Below are 16,559 nucleotides of genomic sequence, written 5' to 3' on the forward strand. Positions count from 1 at the left end.
TGTCTGGTTTATGTCTTAAAGGAACTTCAGGAAGCAAAAAAAACCTCCAGGAACAAGCTGGTTGTCTTTCCCTACAAGAAACCACTGATGTAGAGCAAAAGTTCTGCTTAGTTTATATTAAGATACACAACAGAAAGTCCAGGCAACACTTCCTGCAAGTATAAAGCCCTAACAAAACACTGTTCAGTGCAAGCTGACAGTGCCACAGCCTGTCAGAAACAAACTGGCTTCTACAAATACAACTGCACAGAAGCTGACAGACAGCTGACTGGGCTTTCTTGGGAGAAAGTTTAAAGTCTGGCAAGAACTCACATTGGTTCCAGGATCCCTTCAGGTTCATGAACCCATACAAGTGAACACACATATGTTCAGGGCCACTTCAGAAGTCCCCAGAACACCTAAACTACTTTGAAAGCTTCTCAGCTTTCACTTAGAAACTAAAAAAAAGAACATATAAATTCTCTTCAGGATTCAATAAAAAGCCAGCAGACAATCACCATTTGTAACGTTGTCCTATTTATACATAGCTACAGTAGGTTTTTAAATGTATGTTATGTTTTTCCATACCCCAGTGATGTGCTTTGTTTTAAGGGTTGTGTAATAGCTGTTGTGTGTTTACACACAGACTAGTTTTAAGTGTCTCCTGAGCATTGCAAAGCCATCAGTGCTAAGGAAATTTTGCAACATTGCATTCAATGCACCTGCTTTATATTAAAGTCACGTTCGTAAACCACAAGAAAAATATTATTTCATTTTTAGTTTTGCTTTTAAAAATTTGGCTGATCTTTCAGCTCTGTGAATTGAAGCATCAATAGCTTGCCACTCGCCACACTGTTCTTCATAAATGGGTTCCTGTATCTTTGCAGAAGGTTTTTTTATAAGTTACAAAGCACTTGATTAAATGCTGAACAGGAACACTTAAGGCATGTGACAGTTTCTAGGATACTCTGTAAGAACAGCTCCACTAGTAAAACAGGGACACCAAGTAATTTTATTTAACCTAATTTTTTTCAAGTGTTCCACAGAATTCATCCATAACAAAGTCTTAGAGATCAATTTTATACAAAGCCGCTTGCAAATTTGGGAAGCTACTTGATATTCTTCTCCCTTCTAGAATTAATTCCCACTTGGGGCCATACAAGACATACATGACTTTTGAAAGGAGAAAAGCGTTGCTTAACAAGATTTCAGTATTTATTCATACAGCAGACAACTATGACCACCTACATTAAGGGAAAAGCTCTAGTCCAGATAACTGGACATAAATCCGTATTTAGGCAGAGATCAGTGTAGTTTTCTGAAGGATCCAATAAAATAATTGTATTTTTTTTCAAGAAAAAATTACTCTAAGGATTCAGGCAGAGCAGAGAGCACGCACTGATTTAAAACAAATTTATGTCATATTAACTGAACCAATGGTTATATAATTGGCAAGATCAAGAAAGTAGATGGGAACACCATAAATAACACATATAAATGCCTGTTTGATTTACAACTTACTGTAACAATGTTACCTCCATTTTAGTAAGGCTATAAACCAAAACATTTATCTGGTTACAGCATAGATCAGCACAATCTTTTGGACCTTGTCTAAAGTATCAGTCTACCAATAACCCCAGGAAAAGTAGACATTTTTATTCAAAAAGAGTTCAAAAACCCAGAACAGCAGACTGCCAAAGAGAAAAACAATTTTTTTGTTTGTAAATCCCCATTCACTCCACAGGTACATATAGAATTAACTTACCCTTTGTTTGTCTATAAGACTGGGCAAAGGGCATTAAGGCGGGACAGGAATATTAACACAGTTGAACTCCTGCAGGCCAGGGAGGTTGAGGGAAGTTGAAACGAGGTTTTGAACCCCTCCACACAAAAAAAAACACTCCTCTGTTTTCTGAGCATAGAATGCTGTTGGCCTCCACTTGTCACAGCCCAACAGAGGTCTGAGGTCCCTGAAATTGTTCCTTTAGAAACTTATAGCATTTTCAATTCAAAGTGTTCTTCATTCAGTATAATTTTCACCTATGCTGGCATTGCTTCTTTTGAGTGGAAGACCAGGACACACAACTTGCGCCAGCGCTGTTCCAAGAGGCAGGTCAGACCCAAAGTGCTGCAGTGAACATGACCCTCGGCACAGCTCTCCAGAGCACGTCCTGGACAGTCCTGACAAGGTCTGAGAGCTCAGAGTCTCCAAAAGAAACCCAACAGCCTACTCACTCCAGGAAGCAGACTGGAAGCACTCCAAGCAACTCCAGCAATCTTCAGCTGCACTATAATCAAACCACTAAAGCTCTGGGGAAGTGACGTGACACTGGGGCTTGACTTTTCAAAAGGTGTTCGTTTCTACATATTTAACAAAGTCAATTTTTTATTATACCTGCAGCAGAAAACCTGCTCCCTTTGCTCCCTAGAAGCACTCAAATCACACACTACTGTGAGACAAGAAGAGCATATGAGCTTTAACTTGTTTTTTAGCCTCTAAATAAGAGCAAAGCCACTGAAGAACAGCTAAGAAAAGCAATATTCCACAGGTCGTTTTGCAAAGTTCACCTCATTGTGGGTGTCAGTTAATGGCATGATCAACTCAGATAAAAATTGAGACTTTGACTCCAGTGTTATGCATTTGGCCACACTAAATCTGTAAACATGCTGGTTAAACTCAAACAACTCTGAATAAAGTCACTGTATCACACACTCCCAACAGACGTGAACTGAATTAGATATTCTATTTTGGTTTAAGCAATTAGTTGCCTTTTTTTAATAGGAAGACAGGAGAAGGTGTGGTATCAGCATTATTGTCTCTTCCCAGTGGCTTGTCTGCAGAACTTTGACTCAACTGTAGCTCAGCCTGCTGGATAAAAACCTATCCAGCAGAAACCTAGTTCAGAATCACGTACGTTCTGCATGTGATGCAGACACCTTCCTCCTCTCCTCCCCCTACTCAGCTCTTTTTAAGAAAATATGTAAGAAAGAGATCTCACTGTGCAGTTTTAAGTTCAAAATAATGATGTCTCAAGGCTATTTATAAACCATGGGTGACAGGTCACATTTTCATACTGGTCTCCCCCTCATTGGCTTAAAAATTAAGATACAGATTTAACAAGTCGTGGCACACACATTCTTCATAATCATGGAGTGCAGAATTGGACCACAATCCAGGACTTTTTACTCCACTAGCATTTCTTCAACAGTGGGCAAATATGTTGCAGAAGTAAATTCATGAAGTCAGTTGCATTAATGAATTATTGTCCACCCTATATTTCTTCCATGAAGCTATTTAAATTGCAAACATGGAAGTTTAATAACCCTTACAGGATTTTTTTTTTGGTTTTTTTTGCATTAACTACTGCATGGAATTGCAAATATTGTCAGATTTTTATGCCCAGTTCTTGCTCATTATTTACTTAGATTACTGAAGCAAGACGACCCTGATGAAGTTAATTACGTGGAAAAAAGTATTAGTTCTGATTTCTTTTCCCCTCTGGTTTTACTGAACACCTTCTTGTTCCCAGGAAGAGACAATGATGTCTAACATTCCTTATACACACAGCACTTACATTGCTTACTAGAAATAAGCAGTCCTGTCCTTCTCAGTATTTCCATGAAAGTTTTCAGCTGTCAAAATTTCCACCATATCTCCAAATATCTGTGTAATAATAAATTTTTTATAGACCTGTATGAACACTTACAGATAGACCTACTGATTTATACAATGCAATATGATTTACTCAAATCTTGTCTCTAATATTCTTCCCCACTCATTTTCTTACAATGAAAGAAAAATTGGGACTCAAGTATTGATCAATTAAGGCTGTCACCGACAGCAATCCCCTCTTTCTGTGTAGTAGCTCCAAACTGACTCAAGTATTTTCCTCCACTGTGTGCCACTAAAAGATCAGTGGGAACACATTCCTGCTCATTCAAGTAGCATAAATGCATCTCCCAAGTTTCTTGCAGCTGCCTCTTGCCAGTTTGTCAGTCAAATCAGTCCAACTTCCACTTCTGCTGCTTTTCTCCTTTATTTCTTTTCCTGAAGTTACAGGTCTACCTCAGAACTGTTAAGTTACCACACATTAAAATTAGTGGGATGAAGCAGTTTTATTTACTGTGGCTAATCAATGGCATGGTTCTTCTCTTCCTGTGGCCTCCAAATTCTTATTTTCCTCTGAGTGAAGCCCTAGTATAATCTTCCAGATGTTTTCACATTCTACTTCTGTTTTAATTATAAAGTGCTTAGTAAGTCCTTTTTAAAGAGGTCAGCAAAACCCACAGACTAACCTGTAATTCAATATAACAGTTACTACTTGTAACAAGAATTCCTGAGCACCATTTCATAAACTGTTTGTTCCATCACCTCCAACATTTCATATTCCAGTAACACCACTTCCCAATTAGAATGACATCAAGCCTCCCTTCCCAAGACATCACATGCTATAAAGGCAGAGACAAACTCATCATAGTTTCTCAATAATAACCTGAACTGCTTTCCCTGAGACTCCAACTCTCCATCATAATCTCCAATCCAGGTTATGCAACCAAATAAAGTGATGAGGCAGAGTCACATGTTAGGGCAGGTGCTCACAACTGCAATGCCCAACTCCAGCTCTAACCTCAGCCTTCAGGAAGTCTTTAGAAGTACTGCCTCTCTCAAGCCACAGATTGGTCTTTCTAAATAACAGCTTCCCTTTGGGGGATGAGACTTTGGAAAAGATGCATGGAAATATACACACTAATTTACATACAGAAAGAGAAAAATAATTGCATGATTTGCATATGACCACACCTATGGAAAACTGTACAGCAAGTCACATGCAATTTTTGCCACAACATACTGACGGGACTGCAATATGAAATACTGTGTTCACAGGCAGCTGATTACACAGGGAACCTATCAAACTGAAAATCACCCCATTAAAATACTGACATACTAACTTGGTAAGTTAGCAAGCCTTAAACAACTGTGGGAAAGTGAGTTAAATAGAATAAGATCTTTAACATACATAAATGATTTATTTATATATATATATATATATATGCGCAATCATGAACATAGACAAATCACTAAATATATACAGATCATACATATGTGACCTAAAATACATATAAACATTAATATAGACAAATTTTAGAGAGACAGAGTGACTCACATCTGTGAAACAAGACATTGTACACTGAAAATATGTCAACCTTGATTACAGTACTTAAGTAATTTCTTGTCTCCAAGAGGCTATTCTATTCACTCAATGCCCTTACAGTTAGAGGGCAAGCCAACAAAGAATCTCACTCTTCTCTGCTTGTGAATATTGCCTCCTTTGTGCAAAACTCTGAACTAGCAATTAAGATTTGCTTGATAAAGCAGGATTTTAAAACTGTATTCTTTGGGAAACAGATTCTAATAAATTATAAACAGGTAAATTTGCTCTCCGAAGTGATTATTTCAGTTCACAAGTTTTCTTTTGTGTGTCTTAGTTTCCAAACTTTGGCATGAATTTCCTACTGTGTTTGCCATGGTAACCAAGCAGCCTGAGCCTCTACTTGAAATTCCGTTTAACTGCTTAGCATTGCATATTGATCGGGATACATTAACATCCTAATGTACTCCAAAGAGTGAAGCAGCAATTCTCACACTGGAGGAACCACCTTATTAACTACCACAAACATCAAAGGATTTTTCCTGTTGTTTAAAATGGAAAATGTTGTTTAATCGGGAAACTTCATTGCTAAATATGTGCATAAAAAGTTCCCAAATAAAGAGAATGCACTCAGACGTGGGGAAAGGAGCATATCCAATACAGAAAGAGCTAATACATTAGAACAGCAGAGTTTCTATTTGACACCATCTTCTCTCCTGTGAATCAAGACGGTGCATTCACGTCAGAAAGAAAAATTTGCTCCAAGAGCACATTTGAATGAGAAAGACAGTTTCCATGCATTAAAGCTTGTTTCCTTGGTAGAAAACTCTTCTGTTCCAGTGCAAGAAGGGCCAGGTAACTGGCTAACTTGAAGTTCTAGGATTAGCACTGTCAGAGCAAAGCCAAAACACAGCTGCTCCCTTCTCTTAGCTTCCACTTTGAAGAAAAATCTTTCTTCAAACATTTCTCTTAAACATAGAATTGTGAATTAGGAAACATCTGTTTTAAGCACATGGAATCTTTTCTGTTTCCTACAAAACATACCAAATACCTCAGCACACTAAAATTTTGTATAAAAGCAAGTGAGAAACAGATTAGAAAAACCTGAAACAAAACCAGGCTTACTATTCATCTTTTTCAGTCTCACTACATCATATGACAAAAAAACCTAACAAGTAAGGGTTGGCTGGTCACTTCATTTTGTAATAAATGAATGCAGCCAGTACTACCTGATACTACAGTTAAAATCTCATCCTTTACTCTGCTTTTGGTTAAAGAGAGGATGAAATAGTTCTGACCTTAAATGCCTGCTATACAAATGCAGATTTAGAATACAGAGAACCATCCCCAAGAATACTCAAAACAAAACAACCCCCCCAGGCTTCCCTACAAAACTACTGAGATACTGTAGTAACCCTTAAGGTACCACTAAACATTGCCTGCTCTTCCCATGGTATCTGCCAGGTTAGCTGTACATCCATTTTTTCATGGAACATCACTGCCTCCAGCTCCTCAGTCTCCTACAGTCATTTCCTCCCCTGGATCCAAAAGCCAGTAAGGCTTCACTGGGTACCACACAGAGGGTTGGATCTGTATTACTAAAGATAAGTTTTCTTCATTCTGTTCATCTGGCTCAGCTCTAAGAAGCTTCTGGATGAAATGTTCTACCTCTTCTTAAAATCCATTCTGTACTCCCCTTAAGGTCTGCAGCCTTTCACACCACTATTTTCATTCTGCAGTTCAACTGTTAGCAATTGCTTACAGCATGGCTGGTCAAAGAGTAAGATCCCTTTGAATTAGTAGCAAATTTTGCATGTTTGGGATTTGTGGGAGATCTGGTAATGTCTCATACATCTAAGGAAGGTTTTGTATTTAATGTCTCCTCTTCCTTCAGTGTGACTAAAAGGAAGTTTAGGGACTGCTTTGCTCAGAAAATTAAAAATCACACACTTCTCCAGTTTTACATTAGACACCATCCTGTCTTAGTAGCAGGAGTTGAAATTCACCTTCAACACAAGCAACCAGAATTTCATACAATATCAAAGCCATCTTCTCAATGCCCTGTGCAATGGCACTAAAGACATTTCTTTTTTTCTATTGGTAAACCTCCTTTGATACATCTTTGAATTGCATTTATGTCCTCCAGCCTTCAACAGCTGTACCACAAGCTGGCTCAGCTTGTAATTAACAAAACACTCTGGTTATCTTTTCAAAGTTATATTGCTGAAGCAAAAATTCCCTATGTCTTTTTTCAATGAATTTTCACTTCAACTACTGCTGTGACATCAGCTTGTTTCTCCTCATAAAGTAACTGATTATGAACAGCGATTCCTCTGGAAGTTATTATGAGCACCATGTACATGCTCTTACTTCTCCCAGTGTCACCAGTGAAAATACTATTTCTAAAACCACTCCTAGAAGACCTCAACTTGAAGGTCTCTTCTCAGCAGTTGTCTCAGATACAAAGAACCAAGCTTTTATTTCTCTCAGCATTTACTAACAGAATTTCCAAGCTCCAAAATTCCCTCATTTTAAATAACTGCTGTACGGATCTGAATTTGCCAGTTCATGCAAGGACGTGAACGTAATAAGTTACATTTCTCCCTTACTGTTACACTAGAAAGGCTAAGCACATGAACTTCAAATAAAGCTGTCTATATTATACATGTTATACATCAATGCTTTCCCACCACAGGGAGACAAGGTTTTACTTTCAGCAAAACAAAAAAAACCCTAACAGAGAAGTCTACTATGTCAGAATTTCTAAAGCTAAAATGGAAAGGGGATTTCTTTGTTGTGGTGGCGGGGTGTGTGTTGAATAGCACTCCTGCATGTTTTTCTCTATCTGAATGCAATCAAGGATAAGCCTTAAGAAAATACCAGCCTGTCACTGAGCCACAGGCAGTCAGAGGGTTTTTTAGAAGATATTTTCACTGTTAGGAATACAGTGAATTAAAAAGCCACTGATTTCAGAATAGTACAGAGCACACCAAATATTCACAGGCACTGAATAAAGTTCATCTGGAATACTACTTACAGCCTGTCACCAGCTGTGTAAAGAACATATCACCTTCTGTAAAGATTGGAAGGCACTGAAGCACACATTTTAGTCTCTTCACTTTTGAGGAACTGAGAAAATGAAGTGTACTGTAACAATTACCTCTTTCCTTAACTACACTTCATAATTAAGTTCTGCAAGGCTCACTTAATATTTATGCTTAGTTAACTGCAATTCCTTTCTCAATAGTTACAATTTAGTACATTATAAGAGATTCATAGCTCTAAAGTAAAAAAGGAAAAAGGAATATTACCTTTCTGATCTCCTCCTTGCTCCTTATTCTCCAGTGGATCCTTTAATTTCCTCCTACTCCTACAGTCTAGTCACACTGTTGCCCACACTTATAATCAGTCCTTTCTCACCTGTTTTTAATGCTGAATTGAGGCATGATTCAGATGAGTTAAACAGAGATTAGATATACATACTAAATGTAAGAAATTAAAATAAGGAAAATAGGTATGTAAATATCAAATGGATTCCAAGTAAAACCACACATTCTGGCACAATTCAGCAGTTGTTTTCATTAAGTTTACATACTCAGTTGCAATACTTATTAAACACTCAGTAAGTTACTTTCACTGGGAAATTGTTTAAATTGGCTCAGCTCAGCAAGAAAAACTGGTTAGAAAAATCACACCTGTTAAAGGCAACATTTATTTAAATTAGAGCTGGCAGACTGCTTTTAGATGGCCCCTAAAACATGGAACAAACTGGAAACATTGCATGACTTAATGGCAGCATCATCTCCAAGTTGTTCATTTCCTCCCCATGCACAAAAAAAGAAGTTACCTGACCTGCTGGACAAGTGTTCTAGTCAGTCACACCTCCACAGCCATTACTTTCACTTTACCTTTGAGTCCTATTTCTTTCGTCTCTAAAATCCTGGTATGGTTTTGTTATGATACTGAAAAAAATGCACTTGAGCAATAGGTGCACACCTTCCAACAGCAGATATTGAGGCTGACTGATAAAAGCAGAAAGTACTTTTGTTTTCTCTTTCAAGTGATCACACATCCCAAGTATCATTAAAACATATAACACAAAATTAAGTGTCCTGTTAAAAAAATAAGGCTGCTATAGCTTCGTCACTGAAGTCGTTCAAGTTTCATTTCCTCTAACTTTAAAAAGATCAAAACATAGTAACACTTGAAAGTTGGATTTTCAAATGTGTTTTACGGCAAAAAAAACAACCAACACCTGCAGTCCCTTGACTAATGTTTCCCGATTTCAAGAGTGAAGCTTAAAGTAGAATATTCTTCTCTCTGAAGGTATTCAGAAGTATTGGAACAAAAAAAAAAATATAGAGACTTTAAACATACAAAGGACAAATAAAAAGTCTGACTGGTTCAGGGAATCAGCATTACAACTTATCTAAATTGATTCACTTGAAATTTGCAAGCTACTGTATGATCATCATCATCTTAGAGCAGGTTCAGTTTCATGTAGACTTGTCAACAGGTAGAAGTGAAGTATAAATTCATACTGCATAACAATATATCCAATATAGCTCCATTATACTAATAACATACAGGCAAAGAGTAGTAGGGTGAGTTTCCACCACTCTACCACACCGGTAGTTATTTCTGCAAGTTTCCCCCATGTCCTTTTCAGCTCATAAGAGGGAAAGTTATTTCTTTAGGAAGGAGGGGGGAAACAAAAAAAGAAAAAAGGCAGCAGCAAAAGAGCTGAGGATTATCCGTTGCTATAACAAAACAATGTTTTAGTCCAACGGCGTAAATTCACTGCATGTAAGAAAAAATTATCTGCTAAGGAAAGCTGTCTGAATAATTGCACCCTGCATTGCCCCGTTGCTATAGAAACTTACTTCACTGTAGCAGTTAATTGCTAATCAATTTATATTTTTTTCATTACAAAGCTCAATAAAAGTCAAATACAACATTATAACATCTGTCCAGCAATTCAGAATTAGGTCTTTTCTGGTTACTGTTGGATTTTGCAAGCCCTACAAGAATGCTGGACATTTTTGATAGTGTTTTTATCAAGCCCATAATTCCATCGTGTTGCAGCATGTTAAGAAAACATTACTAGAACAAAGCCCTAATTACTTTTGTACTAAAAATAAGATGGAGCTGGCTCTTATCCTAAGAGCACTAAAACAGTCCCACAGAAGTTATGTGAATAGAAGACTGAGCAAATGTATAACCTGTGCTCCAAACCAGGATGAGGTCCACCGGTTTATGCTTTCTGTGGTTATATATAGCAACAGACAGACGAAATAACATATTTGCTTTAACTATTATCCTGAATTTGTTAATTTGCAAGTCATCTTCCTTCTAGGGCTCAAGACATTTCATTACTACCCAAGTGGAAAGTGCTACAAGCACAGGCTACTAGAGAAGTATCAAGGACCGTAAACTCAGATACAGTGAACTCTGATTTCCCACAATCCCATATGTACAAGTTCTAGGATATCACCTAATCTGCAAAGTAGAAACCTCCTTCAGAAGGTTTAGTTCAAAAGGCAACATATTCCCAATTTCAGCACTAGCTTTCTCAGTAGCCTTATTTTAAAGTAAGCAAAGTATTAAGATATTTTAAGTAAGAGTTGACAGTTTCACTAGTACAGATATTATGTGGAAAAAACCCACAACTCTTGCCTGCTATTAAGCACTTTAAGAATTACCACCAAAGGGCTAAAAGTGTTTCACATACCAAATGGTCCTACAACACTGTCTCTTTCTCAGGCTGACTTTTGCCTCGAGAGTAGGAGGGAGTGATCAGACTGTCCATTGTCACCGACAGACCTTGCAGACACAGTTGCTGCCCACTGAGGGGCCACTGCCCACAACTCAGGCACTTTGCTAAAGGTCCTCCCAGGAGTCTGTGAGGGCACAGACACAGCCCAGCTATTAAATCATCCCTCCCACCGATATGGGTGTACTAAAGCCAGGCATGCTAGGGATCTCTGCTGTCAAAAATAATCACACCTTTAACCACCACTGATGTCAGCAGACTGTCCAAATCTAAATTCTCCTTTATATCAACTTGCACTGCAAGTGCCACAGCTGCAAGACACCTACTAACCAGAGGTGTTAAAAACAAAGAAAGGGTTCCCAAATGAGCTAAGAGAAAGCACAGCAAAAGCATTTTCTAACCATAGAAGACTAGACTTCTCCAAGCCCTGATCTTACCAGCATTCCCCTTTGGCTCTCGTGTACACACAAAGCCTCCATCCATTTAGAACTAACAAAGCATAATACACAGATCAACCAGATCAGTGCCAGTCCAATATTGGTTTGCAGAAGGTGTGTTGACCCTGGCTGGATGCCAGGTACCCACCAAAGCTGCTCTAACACTCCCCTCTGCAGTTGCAGAGGAGAGAGAAAAATATAGAGAAAGATTTATGAGTTAAGGACAGGGAGAGAGCACTCATCAACTACTGTCAGGGGATACTAACTGAATTGACTGCTAACAAAATCAGAGCAGGATAATGAGAAGTAAAAACAAACCTTAAACACCCTCTCCTACCCTCTCTCCTTCCAAGCTCTACCATCAGTGCAGGGAGACAGGCAATAGGGGTTACAGTCAGTTCATCACACACTGTTCCTGCCGCTGCTCAGGGAGACAAGTCCTTCCCCTGCTCCAGAGTGGAGTCCCTCCCATGGGAGACAGTCCTCCATGAAGTTCTCCAACACGAGTCCATCCTGCAGGCAGTTCTAAACAAACTCCTCCAACATGGGTCACTTCTCCACAGGGTGCAGTCCTTCAGACACAGCCTGCTCCAGCGTGGGTCCTCCACAGGGCAACAAGTCCTTCCAGGAAACCTGCCCCAGCACAGGCTCCTCTCTACAGGTCTGCAGGTCCCTGCCAGGAGCCTGACCCAGCACAAGTTTCCTACAGGTTCACAGCCCTCTTTTGTGCATCCACCTACTCCAGTCTGGGTCTCTGCATTCCCATTAACCTCCATGGGCTGCAGGGGAACCTCAGCTCCAGCACCTTGAGCACCTTCTCCCCCTCCTTCTGCACTGACCTTGGTGTCTGTAGAATTGTTCCTCCCACATATTCTCATTCCACTCTTCCCTGGCCACGTTTACACCTGCACAATAACTTTTTTTTCCTTCTGAAATATGTTATCACAGAGGCATTACTATCACTCCTGATGGGCTCGGCCTTGGCCAGTGGCCGGTCCATCCTGGAGCCGCTCACTGGCATTGGCTCTACCGGACATGGGGGAAGCTTCTGACACCTTCTTACAGAAGCCATCCCGGCTACCAATACCTGGCCATGTGAACTCAACATAAGGTGTGACCTGTTGTTCACAGGACACAGAGACACGAACGCTGCTACAGAGCAGCAGAGTTGGAGCAGCTGAGCGTGCTGCCACTAGAGCTGCAGTAACTCAGCTGACAGCAAGCACTTTGTTACTCTAACAACGAGAAGCATGGATCACCTGGAGCATCACTAAAGGCAGCTTTATCTGGGCATCTGAGCTCCCAAGAACAGTTTGCCCACCTGTCTGATTCAGAAGTGATAACATGTGCCCACACTTAACCATCCCAGTTCAACCTTAGTGAATTTACGGAGGCTGCATTTTGGCTAAAACAGAGAACTACACTTAATCAGTCACTTCACTGGCACAAAAACTATTTTGCCAACACTGTTAGAAGGTCAGAAATGTAACCTGGAACAGCACCTTAAAATCTTGACACTGTTAGTGCAAAGCACAACACAGGCACAAGTTATTCTGTACAAGGGACCACAGTTTCACTGGAAAGGCCATCCCATGAGTTAAACTGATGTGAATGTAACTGGACAGTCACCTTCAGAGGGAAAAGAGCATAAGTTGACAGTCTGAGGTAACAGCAAGACATTTCTCGAAGTCACCTGTTGAGACATACAGCTAATGCTATTAACAGCAATAATTCGCCAGTCAACACAACCATCTTCCTTTTACAAATTCCACTCTGTATTTCCAAAAGTCTTCTCGGGGAAAAAACTCCTCCTGAATCGATATACCACAGTGAAGAGGCACACTTCAAAAAAAATATAGTAATTTGGTTATTTATAGGCAGTAGAGTAGTAATTTGAACTGATACATACTGACAGATGCAAAATGGGCTGTAAGACAGGTAAGAAATACTGCATTTGGCAGTATATATGATATCCAACTTCAAAAGGAGTATTCCTGCCCTCATAAATTATTTTTTAAAGATAGACCCTCCTGACACCTTAAGTGCAAACAGGTAGCTATTAAAGGTCTCTGGCCCACTCTCCTATTAAAAATGCTGAAGAAATGCAACCTCTAGAAATACTGTCATTTAAAAAGAAAGTCTGGAAAAGAAATCCAAGTGTTTGCTATCCCGTAGGAAAGAAAGGCAAAATCTGAAGGAAAATGCAGACTAAGCCTCCATCTATGGCTTCACAATACAGCATTAAATTGATGTTTAGAGGCAGTATCTGTCATTCAGACCACTAATATATGCAAATTCAAATACCTAAACTATAATTTAAATCTTATTAACATGACTTAAAAAATAAATAATTGCATCATTATTTTTCTATAATACTGACAGCAACCAACAGAAACCCAGAAAAATCAAGACAACAGGAAAAAAACCCTTGCAACAACTTCTGCCAAAATTTCATTTCAGTGACAGCTTCAAACTTGTATCACGGTCATGCTCCAACACCCACCTCAAATACCAAGAAAACCTGCAAAATTGTCGTAGACGTTTTCGCTCGAAGAACCGTTAAAAAAAAATCCTCAGAAATAAACTGCTACAGCTAAATTATGATGAGACTACAACTTTTAGGATTCCGTATTTGTTACAGTTACTTTCGTAAGTCAGGAAGAGAAGACATTTATGTTACTCAGTTATGAGTTATTCTCATGACTGTGCAGGATAAAGTGTCCTTAAGGAATCATTGAAATAGTTGATTTCAGCAGAGCTGTGGATTTTTAAGGCAGTTCAATGTATACCGGCATCCACTCTCCTCTTGTCACTGCTCCCCCTTTCTTTAGTTGAAAGGGAGCACTAAAGCCATAAACTTGAGTCCTCTTAAACTTCTAAGTGGTATCATTTTCCTGACAAAATGTATGTAATTCCTGTTAAATAATAAGAATTACTTTTTTTTTATTATTCCTCGGAAACTGGGGATAATTTGCTCATAACGTGCAATGCTTTCTCCCTACTCCAGGGCATTTTTAAGTTCAATTTCTGGCTTAGACTAGCATTTAGTCTAATATAGCCCTTCACAACCTCTAGTTGCACAAAAATTGCACACTATTAAACCAAAAACTACCTTCCCATCCCACGTGGAGTTAAAAAATAATAATAAAAAATTATAAATATTGTTTCTTTGATCATTATTACAGCCACATGTGAACATTACGATTAACTCATGAAATTAAAGGCTGATTATAGCTGGTAAACCAAAACTGAAATCAATTTGCAGAAAGTACCTATTAGAGATCTACCATTCCATTATGAACAGCTGGACTGAATAATGCAAGAGAAATCCCAATGCAAGTTATGACAGTGCCACTGGAGAGGTTTCAATTGCAGTGGCTGGTGGCCCTGCCCACAAAGAGCACAGGGCCGTGTCCAGTGCACCAACAGCTGCTGAACAGGAGCCCAAAAGGCAACAGCAGCTGCTCTGTTTGAAGCTACAGGGTGCAAGAAATGGGTGGGATGTAGATGCTAAAAAATGGACTGCACATACACTTGGACCTAAAAGTGGTGTGAGGTAAGAAAGGAAAAATACTCTATTTTCAAGAGGGACACGACCAAGTATTATTACTTTAATTTACAGTACTGCCTCTTTTTCTTAACCTTTCTAAGAGGATAGAGAATGGAAATATTAGGCACTATTGGCACTAAATGGCACCATTTGCAAATACTATTTTCCCCAAGTGTGTAAACTTATATTCATGACAGCTCGATAGCAAGTGGCCCTTGGGTACATGTCCTTCAAAAGAAAGTACTTCAGATGGTTCCCTTTAGCCAGAAAACTACAGGAATACTTCAAACTAGGGCATTAAATTTGATTCTAGAATGTCAAACAAGACAATTATGGCTGGCAATCCTCTCAGAGATGGGCCTAGGCAACCTTTAATTAGAGCTTGAGGCACCTTCAATGTACATTTTAACTATTAACAGTTAACAATTTAACTATTTGCAGATTGTCAGATGTCAAAGTATGATGCAAACTCCTTGTAATTTAGGCACACAGCACAACATTTTTGTAAATATTCTGTCAAAGCTGCCCCACAAAACTCACCACAGGCACAGAAGTGTTTGTTACAAATGACCATTATTTGCATCTGTGAAACATTATGACTAAAATTTTGTCAATCTGCAAAGAATAAGTGCCACAATTACTGGTTTTACACCAACTTAAATTCCCCCAACTGAATTCATGTACATGCAATATTACCACAAATACACTTCAATACAAAACATAAAAACAAATTATAATTGCAGTGGAAAAAAACAAAACAAAACAAAACAAAAAAACCCCTAAAACAACAACCAACCACACACACAAAAATTCACTGCCTATAAAATACTGCTTACCAATTTGGGGGTTTGGCCAGCATAGTCTAGCATTCATTCTCAAACATGCCAGCCAAGCAGGCAGCCACAGAGAAATGAACTGTTACCTCAGAGAGCAATCCTTCAGAGAACACCGTGCAATGGCTTACTGAAGTCAAACAGTTGTGATACAGGCTTGAAGCACAGACCAGGACAAGAAAAAAGCCCTACAGACTAATACCACTACCTACAACTCAGACACAGACCCCAGATGAAAATCATCTTGCAAGCTCTGTCAACTGCAGATATTTCATCCTCCTCCACAGCAAGAAACATTTAACAGTGTAACTGTCATTTTAAAGCAGCATTTTAGTCTTTCCTCTTAACACAGCCCTATTTGCTCTATATAAGCCTCACAACAAAATTAAACACTGAAATTATCTATATCTGTAACTATATTAAATTTTCGTTATTTCCTTCAGCAGTGTCATCAAAACAATAGTCACTAAATAGCCTACCCTACAAAAAAGTCTACAGGAATATTTTGTAACATGTCTCATCAGTCCCTAATGCAGCCCAGTTGGAATTAAGAAAACATCTACCTACATCACAAAACTCAAAGTGGTAAGTATATCCTTCCATTAAACACCTGAACAGACTTTCAAGAAGCCACAGAACAACACAATGTACTACTGATGTAGCCACAATACCTCCACAGCTAATCCAGTCCCAATAAAGCAACTGTTATCTACGAGACAGAAAAAATACTGCAAGAAAGGAAGGAATTTCTCAAAAAAAAAAAAAAAAAAAAAAAAAATTTAAAACCCCCTTTTGAAGGGGGAAAAAAAAAATTTAAAACCCCCTTTTGAAGGGGGA

General features: G+C 38.8%; 1 protein-coding gene across 9 annotated transcripts in view; it reads right to left on the reverse strand.

Annotated features, from left to right (window-relative positions):
• WDR20 (WD repeat domain 20) overlaps nucleotides 1–16,559 on the reverse strand; it is a 45,849-nt gene that overhangs the window by 22,452 nt on the left and 6,838 nt on the right. The gene's annotated exons all lie outside the window — the stretch shown is intronic.

Source organism: Lepidothrix coronata, unplaced genomic scaffold (genome assembly GCF_001604755.1).
Source record: "Lepidothrix coronata isolate B3197 unplaced genomic scaffold, Lepidothrix_coronata-1.0 Scaffold19, whole genome shotgun sequence".
Classification (NCBI taxonomy): Eukaryota; Metazoa; Chordata; class Aves; order Passeriformes; family Pipridae; genus Lepidothrix; species Lepidothrix coronata.